The sequence below is a fragment of the Pinus tabuliformis genome, chromosome Q (assembly GCF_031772625.1).
Source record: "Pinus tabuliformis cultivar Carrire ecotype Pingquan chromosome Q, CPIR1, whole genome shotgun sequence".
NCBI lineage: Eukaryota > Viridiplantae > Streptophyta > Pinopsida > Pinales > Pinaceae > Pinus > Pinus tabuliformis.
This window is the reverse complement of record NC_142296.1, coordinates 119,422,597-119,434,660: the sequence shown is the minus strand read 5'-3', so window position 1 is coordinate 119,434,660 and position 12,064 is coordinate 119,422,597. Positions and strand designations below refer to the sequence as shown.

General features: G+C 34.1%; 1 long non-coding RNA gene across 1 annotated transcript; it reads right to left on the bottom strand.

Moving 5' to 3' along the window:
- Positions 1 to 846: 846 nt before the first annotated feature.
- On the bottom strand, positions 847 to 12,009 carry LOC149218538 (uncharacterized). The gene is made up of 3 exons (XR_016248626.1): positions 11,751 to 12,009; positions 4,536 to 4,617; positions 847 to 1,039 (listed from the first exon to the last, which is right to left on the bottom strand). It is a non-coding gene; the product is annotated as an uncharacterized LOC149218538 (long non-coding RNA).
- Positions 12,010 to 12,064: the final 55 nt, after the last annotated feature.

The following is a 12,064-nucleotide window of genomic DNA, read 5'->3' as shown; positions in this document are numbered from 1 at the left end:
CAGCACTATAATCAGCGCCAACAGGTTTATGATAGGTACCATCCATGAAATGCATAGAAGTTCCCAAGGTTTCTCTATGAAATTTTCTGTGGAGAACAGAAACAAAATAAAAATTATTTTAGATGGCCAACAAGTGAAATGGAAAAAAAAACTAACCTTAATTTGGTATTCATTGTCTCACACATCTTGTAGAGCCAGGATTTTCTCAGCCCATCCTACATGACAAATAAATGTCGAGGAATGAATGTTACAAAATATCATAATAGTGGCCTCGCAACATTAGTCTCACATGCACTACAAACATAAGAACAAAAATTCTTGTTCGAAGTAATATTAATAGACAGCGTAATGCATGGTCCTTTAAATGTTGTTATTGTTGAGGTTTTATATGACTACACTCATGAAGTGTATATGAAGAAGGTAAATTCAATCATTTCAATATGAATGAAATTATAGGTCTTTCTCTATGGAAAAAAATAAAATAAAATAACAGACACAGAGTAAAGATGGAATACATATTGATGCTGGTGTTGTCGCTTGAAATATTTAACTAACTTAAGTAACACTCCAAGTATTTGCTCCAAAACCTGGAAGAAAAACAATAACCCACAAACATCAGAGATGTAAACAGAAAATAGTGCACAAACCAACAAACATATGGATGTCAAACAGAAATACAAATAAGATTTCAAATTTTAAATCTGCAACAACAACAAAAAATTACATTGCACGGTAAGACACGTTTGAAATAACAGCATAAAATCACAGAGATGTGAAATACAATTATCAAAATGTTTGAACGACTGAAAACTTGAAAAACAATAAGAAAAATTACATTGTGCACCGTCAGAAAAAATGTTTAAAACAAATTCTATAAAGTAATAAAGTCAGCTTTAGAAAATTCTACATACTGAATGTGAAAACTACATATTTGCATACAATTACATTGTAATATTTTGCAAACTTTCGATCTGCAGAATAAAGATCCTCAAGTAATGTTGCTTCCTCCCTTTCAATCTCTTCAACAGTTGACTTAACTCTGTCACAATGAGCATGCTATGAGTAAAGTTCAGTAAGTCTCCATTGATGAAATAAATTAACAAAAGGTAGTCTAACCAAAGGAAAACATATATAAGCATGGATTTCCAACCACCATTTTTCACTAAAACACTTCACTTTACAAAAACTATTCAATTTATACTTTTAAGTATTATATGTGTGTAACAGGTTTTGTAGTTACAAGGTGCACATCATAGAGAATATAGCCTAATAGAGTAAGTTACCTTAACCATATCATTCTGAAAAAGATAACCAAAATTTCTTGTAGCATGATAAAAATATCAAATTCACACCAATAACTCGAAAATAAATAATATTTAACTATTTGCATAACAACCCAAAAGAGTTAGATCCAATAGTGAAAATCGAGGAGTTTTTCAGCACTAGGCAACATTAGATTCTCGTGATGGCCATTTACCCTAGAAACTAGGGGGAAACCTTGAGGATGTGACCATACATGTGGTTACACCCAAAGAAATTATATCAATGGTCTCATGACCCATGCACACATAAGTGGATAAAAGCCCACCCCCATGTCATCCTTTTATAAAAAGTCAAATCTTATTAGCATGATCGGATTTCAAGGGTTTCCTAGTAATAACCTAGATACCTTGAGACATAAGGAAACATATCAATAGGTAAAAGGGTTTCAATTTCTTCACCAGAAATCTTCACATACAGGAAGACAAGGAAGTAGAAAAAGAAAAAGTCTCTAAAGTAGTCATCTACCATAGATTCTTGGCGTGCTGCAGCGGACCTACCCAGAAGAGACTTGTCTGCCTTCCATTCATAAACAAACAAAATAGTAAAAGACATTGATTCTTTCATATATCATACATGCATTCAAAATGTACAGACACTACACTGTAGTGGTGACCCCATTTTGTCTCAAAATTGTCAACCAATCCCATCCTTCTTATATTTTTTAAAAACAATTTCCATATAATCTACATTTGGATTCATCCAGTTGGGGTTAACAATTTGATATAGGAGTTGTTTTTAGTGCAATATTTTGGACTTTCCGATGTTGGAATCCGGCAGAAAAAATTGAGGTGAAATCTTGATTTGTGTTATTTAAACTGATTTTTTCACTATATATGTAGATTTAGTACCTTGAAAAACCTCTAAGGCACTTCTATTGTGCAGGGGTTACCCATCAAGCTTGTGATTTCAATAAATTCCTACCAGATTTTAGAGAAATTAAACCTAAAAAACCCACTAAAAAACTTCCAAAAAATCTCACTAAAAACAACTCATTTGATATATAAGCATATTCATCATATCGAAATTTTGCATATTGAATCACATCTATGTGTACCTAAAAATTTGGGACATGTGATACTCTCTATTTTCCCTTAAATTTATCCAAACCGATTCCAACCACTAATTAGTTGTCGCCCATGTTGTCCTCTACTGTACAACAATGAATCAAACCCCAATATGGTTTCCATGATAACAAAATTTTAAAATATTTTCTTTTGTCTGTTGGCAGATTTTTCAAATTCCACATGCAGAGATTCAAGCAATCCCTGGACCCTGTTCCAACTGCAGTTCTGGATTTTTAAGTTTTCATTTTTATATTCATACCAATCACAGTGATTTGGGTCCATTCACTGTGATTTGGGTCCCACTGACCATTGTTGTAACATCTAGGAAATTGATAAAATCAAATATCAATTTCAGCTTGACTGGACATCAATTTCTCTGAACATATCCGACTCTTTTCTTTTTCAATAAATAAGTAGCTTAATGCTATGAAGAAATTTTATAATGCATATTTACCCCAAAATAAAATAATAATAATAATAATAAGCTTGCAAACAGTTTAATGGCTAAACTGCACCGGCTCCTTGTGCACCACCTTCTACCTACTTTTCCATTTCATAGTTTTAAGGTCTACTTTATGATTATTATTAATAGTCTCTGTTGCTTCCCATATGTTAGTTGGACAACTCCACACATTTTTCTACTTGAGATTAGACTAGGAAACTCCCTTCCCTGTATGATACCGTGGAAATTTGCATAAACTTTTTCTATTTAAGCCTTCTTGGGTTCCTTGCCAAGACTTCCCCTTGGCCTTCCTAGATGCCTTCCTGGTGTTGTTGTTGTGATTTCTCTACCATTTTGTGTTGGGTTTATGGTTTTAGCTTCACTACAAGCCTTTAGGTATATTTTGTCATTTGGGTCTATGCTTTTAGCTCTCTAATACTGGTCTTTAGGCATGCTTTCTGCATAAGTGTTTTTTGTTCTCTGTATTTGGTTTTCTGTTCTCTGTATTGGGTTTATGTTATTAGCTCTAATACTGGTCTTTTTCATGTTGAGGTGTGTTTTCGTTATACGTTTCTCCATTCTCTGTATTGGGTTTATGATTTTTTCCTCCCATACTTGCTTCCCAATTCTGGGCTTTAGCCAGAAGCAGACTCGCTTGCATCCCTGTATTGGGTGTATAGTTTTAACTCTTTAATTTTTATTTTCTTTTTCCAAAAACTGATATTGGATGCACTTGTGATCCTACAGAGCTGTTGCAAAATCAAGGAGCCTTCTCTGAATCAAATAGCCTTCTCTCCTACAAATACCAAATAAGCAAGTAGAGCAAGTGCATCAGATCTAGATCCTACATCTAGTTCCCCACAATCTTTTCTAAAGGAAAATGCATTTTGATGCTGCAAAGCTATTGCTAAATAGAAATAGCTATCTCCCTTCACATAAGAAGCTAGGTCAATTGCATCAAATCTAGACCCTACATCTAATTTTGCATAATCCTTTCCTACGGAAAATACAATTGTGACGTTGCAAAGCTTTTGCTAAATCGAATTAGCCTCCTCCCCACCACAAGCGCAAGAAGGACCAGTGCATGAGATCTAAATCATACATCTAGATTTGCACAATCTTTAATTAAGATGCTTAGATGTAATTCCATTCCTTTGGAGTGCATGTCCCCAATGTTATAGCATCCTCCTTCACTCTGCCATTAACATCACCAAGTGCTTTTGATGTCATGCCTTGTGGGCCCTCTTTGGTTTGTGGTTGTTACCTATGTGATGCTCATAAGAATTGTAGGTCTTACTACTACAATGCAATATCCCTATGTTGGGAGTCCATTCCACATTAATAACCTTCTCCTTCTTCCTATGATTACTTTCCACTACTACAAATGTACAATATATGAAGTCACAATGTAGGTCTCCAATGAAGTTGGGATATGAAGTCACAACACATGCCTCCAAGGAAGTAAGGATGGATAGCTAATTTTATTGCAAACTATAGTGTAAAATAGAATGGCAAGAACATGTTTTGGAAAGTGAAAAGAAGAGGGTAAAGTATCATCCCTAGATCTATGAAACAAAATCCCAAAAAGAATGAAATATATCATGGAAACATATACACCATAAATAATAACAGTAATGAAAGAAAAATGCATGAGTACCAATCTATGCTTTCACAAACAGATAAGTTTGGTTGAATAATATATTTACAGTTAACAAGGAAAATGTCACCAATATATAGTTGATTCATGGGAACATAGACACCGCAGAGTTCTTCATCTCCAGTCTCAACCTGCATATGACAATGGGAGAAAAGTAAGAACTACCTTCCATACAAATTGAAATAATATTTATTTAAACTATAGCATTTCAAAAGACATTGCATATTTACCAATAAACATGGAGTTTTATTTATGACAATAATGATAATCTGCAAATAGATATCAATTTGTAGATATGCAAGAAACATTTCCATCTGCCACTCAATTTCAACATTCATGTGGAATGATTTAGTATTAACTCAACTTCAAGGATATCTAAATCATAAGAAACAACCTAAAGGACAAGTGATGATGTAATAAAACCAATGGCATATTCCCCTACATGTGGATGATGAATAATTGCAACCTCTTTAAAGGCCCTTGTGTTTTGGTATGCAAAGAATAAACCATGTATAAGCTTTAAAAGCACTTTCTAACAAAACAATAAAAAATTACCACCTTACCCACAATCATAACTTCAACTCTTCAATTAATAATACATGTATCCACAAATTTATTGTATTTGACCAATTCATATCTCATTGAATGGAAAGCTAGGAATCCATTATATTTCAATCTATGGAAAAGCTTTAGAAATTAAATCAAATATATTTTTTGCAATATCAAATAGGTATAAGAAAATAATATTACCAATATTGAAAACATGAATGCATACTCTCTTGAAATCTGACTATAAATTAGAGGAAAAAAGTATTTCCTTAGTGTTAGTGATCTAGAATTTTCTAGACCTGATACTTGATTATACAATAAAACATGTTTCTAAAATGTAAATGTGCTAAAGCCTAAAAGCAATGCAAAAGACCACATCATGCTTATGATTCTCAAAGTCAAACGAAGACATGCACATGTACCTATTAAAAGGGAGTTATACAATTTAACATGCCAATAACATGTTTTTAAAAAGCCCAATATATGATGTCTAATCTCAAGAATATCTAGAGAAATGGTAGCACTTATTTTCTTCGAGATTGAGTAGATATGTTTGACAAGAGGCATTCTCCTTATGAGCCATTCTCCAACACAGAGGATAGAAGCTCCCACCCATGAAGATACAAGTAAACCCATCAAGAATATGAAGATACAAATAAGCACTCTTGAACAACCGACCTTCATTTTGGAAAACAAATTGGTTTGTTTCTACACTAGCCATTATGATGGTAGGATTCCCAAATATGTGGATTTTGAATATGTTTCCATACATGTTCATTAATTCAATACCCAAGAAATATTTTCATTATATCTCAAATGCACAGCAACATGAATAAATAAATTGAAAAACAAAAAAACTAATATGGGTGCAACAATGCAGAACTACAGAGAACTAAATTTGATACCTTGAAATTATTTTTTGAAGGAAGGGACCACCATCAGAGGTCTTGAATGGAGAAATATTTTCGAGAGTTTCTCCAATGAATGGAAATCTCATGCTACCAATCAGTAGCTTTGATTTCTCTCCCAGATTTCCTTCACAAGTTTTATCTTTCAACACACTGCACATCATTACCTCTGAATTTCTTAAAAATGATAGATTTTGACAACTTCCCCACTGTTCTAGCAGTAGGATCTTCAATATTCCTCATTTTAATCAAGCTCAACACATTGTCTATCTAGTAGCAGCATATGAAATGAATATTGCGGGTGGAATGTTACCTTATTCTATGTGGCCTAATTCCCATATTTTCAAGAAATAAAAATCCATTGGCCCTGAATGGCTTGCACATAAATGAAAACATAAAAATACTTGGAAACGAATTTTCAATCTGGAAATTACAAAAGAAAATAGGCACAAACCATTCATTACTAAGAATGGGCATTGTGCCCTGCTCCATATCCACATTTTTGGGAGAACCTTTAGACGTGAAGCCCAAACACCCAAGCAGACCCTGTCTATAAGGCAAAAAGCCCTGTCTATAAGGAAAAAAGGCCTTTTTCTTCAGCTCCTCATATTGTGCCCTATTGGCAGTATAATGGAGCTCGTGAAGTGAAATTGGCATCTTCCTAATAGACTTGGTAAAACTTCCCCCAGATTGAGGATTCACAGTACAATTCTTTGATCCTCTTGCCTCTTACTTGAAATTGATTTAACATTGCAATTATTTAAATCCTTCTAGTGCTTTGTCCCTGAATTTGAACTTTTCTTAGTGGGTTTCAACTGCTTATATTTCTCAACACTCCCACACTTCTCGGATTGCTTCACAGTGGCAATAAATAAACACAAGAGCCTATCCTTTCCTTGGGTCATCCCTCACTAGCACTCCACAGACTATTCCTAACCCCTTGGTTCAACACTGCACTTCTAGGCCCTATTTCAGAAACCCTAGCACATGTGATTTTACCAACTTTGACCCTTGATATTCTTCGCTCTAGAAGGAGACTTCTTTCTTTCAAGCTCTGCTTGAGATTCACCTTAAATTTCTCTTAGATTCAACCTTCAAGTATGACTGCGATACTTCGACTGTTTCTACAGTTTTGACGGCATAGATTCTTCACACGTGTGGAGGATTTCAGCCCTAAAACAAACCCAAACAACTTCACTTTTCCTTCCTTATTCTCACTGGCTATGAGGCTATCTTCCTTGACCTTTTCACACTTCTTCCTTGCTTCATACCTTCACCGAAAATCTATCTCAAATGAGGCTGAGCTGCCCTATTTATAGTAGTTTTCTCATGTAAATAAGTCGACTTGATTTGGAGACTAGGCCGACATGCCTTTTGGAGATCATCTTGAGGCTGACTTCTTGGAGGAGCTTGAGCTTGGTCTTAGAGGGATTTTTTACTTTTTCATTGACTCATATACAAATGTAACATGCCCAAGAAGGGTCATTCATACATGACATTGACTCAATTTGACTTTTATGACTTCATGACAAAACCTATAGGCTCACAATGGGAACCTTAACTAAAATAAAATTTCTTGATCATGAAACCCATGATTCAGGCATTACAAAAATAATTTTATTTTCTTCTTTACATCAATTACATAAAATCACAATTACACATGTCATTATGAAGATTGAACCTAGTTACACTTTTCAACAACCCTGAGACTCAAACTCTCTATTTACAATATTGTGCTAGACATGTAGATTAAAAAAAATGAAAAAATCTACACAGAGAGAATAATGAACAAGGAATTCCTGATTACCCTACATATATAACATGGAAGTCTAAATAGCTATGAATTTCCAGAGTCAAAACTCTCTTACGCTAAAAGCCAATTGTGGTAGGAACATATTATGTTTGAGTAAAAAAATAGTTTGACCACCAATTCTTCTTTCAAATATCGGTTTCAAAAACATTCAAACAATGATTTAAAAGATGTATTTTCTAACTTCATCATTTAGGGTTTACCACTCACTTTGAATCTGATACACAATAGGGAAGGTCTTCTCTATATCCTTCATTTATGATATTTTTGCACACTTTTTATTGAGAACATGCCTTGGTATTAAACATAAAATGTGTACAATGAACAGAGATAAGAACAAGGATCAGAAGTATGTACAAATATCAAAGAGAAAAAAAAATCAAAACCTCTTCCTCAATGATTCTAAAAATGAAGGATTTTTATTCCACATTCATAACTAATCAAAAAAAAATATCTTGTCATTCATCAAATAGAGAGTGCCATACAAAATAAGATGTAAATAAATTCATGTAATTTGTTGATCACATGTATGGGTTCAATTCAAAAGAAAAAAAATCAACTTCAAACAATGATGTCCCAAATTTTTTATATCATATGGTGGCCAACATTTGTAATGCCCACATTTTCCACCTTCCATTTACATATATTGGACTGCATTGGTCAATCATCTACTTACCTACATAAGAAACTAGCATTCATAACAATGAATGGAGTTAGATTTCGAAGTCCTAGAATCATTATTTGAAGGTTGAAAACCTCGGGAGTTTTTCTCTTAGGTAATTACAATATTGCGCTAGACATGTAGATTAAAAAAAATGAAAAAATCTACACAGAGAGAATAATGAACAAGGAATTCCTGATTAGCCTACATATATAACATGGAGGTCTAAATAGCTATGAACTGCTAGAGTCAAAACTATGCTAAAATACTGTTTTGGTAGGAACATATTATGCTTGAGTAAAAAAACAGTTTGACCACCAACAATTTTTCTTTCAAATATCAAAGAGAAAAAAAAAATCAAAACCTCTTCCTCAAAGCTGCTAAAACTATAGGATTTTTATTCCACATTCATAACTAATCAAAAAAAATATCTTGTCATTCATCAAATTGAGAGTTCCATACAAAATAAGATGTAAATAAATTCATGTAATTTGTTGGTCACATGTATGGGTTTGATTCAAAAGAAAAGAAAAAAATTCAACTTCAAACAATGATGTCCCAAATTTTTTTATATCATATGGTAGCCAACATTTGCAATGCCCACATTTGCCACCTTCTGTTTACATATATTGGACTACATTGGTCAATCATCTACTTACCTACATAAGCAACTAGCATTCATAACAATGAATGGAGTCAGATTTCGAAGTCCTAGAATCATTATTTGAAGGTTGAAAAACTTGGGAGTTTTTCTCTTAGGTAATACAGTCTTGCTCTCTGAACTTTCTTGTGTTTCACAACCTTAATTTCTTTAAGGTTTGGCGAGTATCTGAAACAAACCAGACAAAAAAATAGACAAACCAGAAAAAAAAAAAATAGACAGCCATGAACTTCATCATTTAGGGTTTACCACTCACTTTGAATTCGACACACAATAGGGAAGGTCTTCTCTATATCCTTCATTTATGATATTGTTGCACACTTTTTGTTGAGAACATGCCTTGGTATTAAACATAAAATGTGCACAATGAACAGAGATAAGAACAAGGAGCATAAGAAGTATGTACAAATATCAAAGAGCAAAAAAAAATCAAAACCTCTTCCTCAAAGCTTCTAAAACTGAAGGATTTTTATTCCACATTCATAACTAATCAGAAAAAATATCTTGTCATTCATCAAACAGAGAGTGCCATACAAAATAAGATGTAAATAAATTCATGTAATTTGTTGGTCACATGTATGGGAGAAAAAAAAAAAATCAACTTCAAACAATGATGTCCCAAACTTTTTTATAACATATGGTGGCCAACATTTGCAATGGCCACATTTACCACCTTCAGTTTACATATATTGGACTGTATTGGCCAATCATCTACTTATCTACATAAACAACTATCATTCATAACAATGAATGGAGTCAGATTTCAAAGTCCTAGAATCATTATTTGAAGGTTCAAGACCTTGGGACGTTTTCTCTTAGGTAATACAGTCTTTCTCTCCGAAATTTGTTGTGTTTCGCAACCTTAATTTCTTTAAGGTTTGGCGAGTATCTGAAACAAGCTAGACAAAAAAATAGACAAACCAAAAAAAAAAATAGACAGCCATGACCTTAAGAATAAGTGAGTTGAAAACAAACGCAATCAATTTCCTACATCTAGGTCTTGAGTTGAAAATCATTGACACATTAAAGATACCACTAGGTACTATAGAAAATAAAGACACTTAACAAAAATTCAAGAATCAGAACTATTACTTGAATGAAAAAATAATTATAAACCATTCAATTAAAACAATTGCATAATCAATTCAAACACATAGCATCAAAGAAGGTATTTAGAAAACAAACGTATATTTATTAAGATTCAAATCATACCAATGTGAAAACTTTAACTTTGTTAGGGAAAAAATAATCCTGTTTGAAATTCTACATTTTCCCTCTTCTTCTATTTTATTTTTTACTTTTCTTTCTACGTTTTGCAATTTATCTTCTTTCATTTTATTCTTCCACAAAATCGACAAAGGTAATGACATTCATGAGAATGGAATTCCTGATAATGAACAATTTATTCTCTATGATAAATTCAAACACTTTACTTTGTTGGACTATTTTGTGGAGCTAGATCCTACCCAAGACCATCATAAAGCCCTATGTAAAGGAAGTCTAGGAGCCTTACAATTGGCATAGTTCAGCCACCCATAACCTGACAAAGGGTTATTCCTTGTTCTCTTTTAAAGAGAAAACCCACTGTGCTCAGGGCCTTTGGTTATGCTAAAACAATGGTGATGTTGTATCCCTAGGAGGAAGATTTCTCTACAAAACAAACCACTCAACTGTCCTTCCCTGTTTAGGTTAATCTTTTTGGGCTTCCAAGTAATTTTGGGGGTTCTTGGTGCAAATTTCAGCTCCTATTAGGAGTTTCATCTATGACAAACTAATTAGGATTTTTAACCCTAGACCACAATGTCAAGTATGCATTAGGGCTAACCTAGGAAAGGACCTAAAGGAGATTGCCTACATCCAGGTTGGGGGCAAAGTTTGGAGTCAACATGTTCTCAAAATTTGAATGGCTATTGTTGTATAGATGGAACTTGACAGCCAGTGCGACTCGTCCCAATCCACAAGAATCTTTCCACTATGGGAAAATCAACATTAATCGAACAATAATCCTCTCAAACTAAGTCCCCATCATCAATGGAAAACAATGTTATGCAATGAATGGTGTTTCCTACGTGCGTTCCAAAACACCATTGCAGCTTGTAGATTACTACAACATAAGCGGAGTGTTTGTCGCTGGTGCATTCCTGATAGTCCCAATGTTACATTATCTACTCACAAGGCGACGATTGTGCTAAATGTGGAATTCCGCACTTTCGTTGAGAATCTGAGAAGAAAATACAAAGGGTCGTGACCAAATTCCACTAGAAATCGCTACCATTAGAGGGTAATTCGGATGTATTGAGGGGCTTATGTGTTGAGGAGCTGCGTACAAGACTACAAAGTGTAGTCAAGGTCTGAGAAGGAGAACAAGTAGGAAAAATTGAGGATTTTCCCGCTATAAATAGGGCTAAGATTTTGTAAACCCTAGTCAAGGCCTTAATACCTAAATCCTACAAATTGGGTATCAAAGTGGCAACATCCTTCAACGGAGTACATTTATTCACAAACCCTAGATTTGAAATACATTCCTATGGTTGGTCAGGGTTCTCTAACTAGGTTTTTAATGGATTTGGAGGCCAACTGGATATCTTGGTCCTGCAATTGATCCATACATTTAGAAAGATTTAAGTATTTGACGTGTTTGAAGAGAAAAAATGAGAGAAAGGAGTGCACGGAACCTGAGCTTTTGGTATTTTTGCATGAGCACTTCATTCCATACTCTGCACCCCATGGATGCTGAGAGTAAATCCTACAGCCCTGCTAGAGGTGTCATGGTGAGGAGGGACAACAGTTCTGTGACTCCTAGCAATCTCCACACTGCTCTTCGTTTTTTCCCTTTAGTTATGGGCTCCCCTGCAGAATCAATTGAGCGAGTAGAAAGAAGAGGAAATTGAACCGAGTATGGGAAAGTAAGAACGACCCAAAAAACAGTTCGAAACAAAACAACTTTTGATCGTGAAAAATATATAAAAGGTTATTAGAGTTACAATTG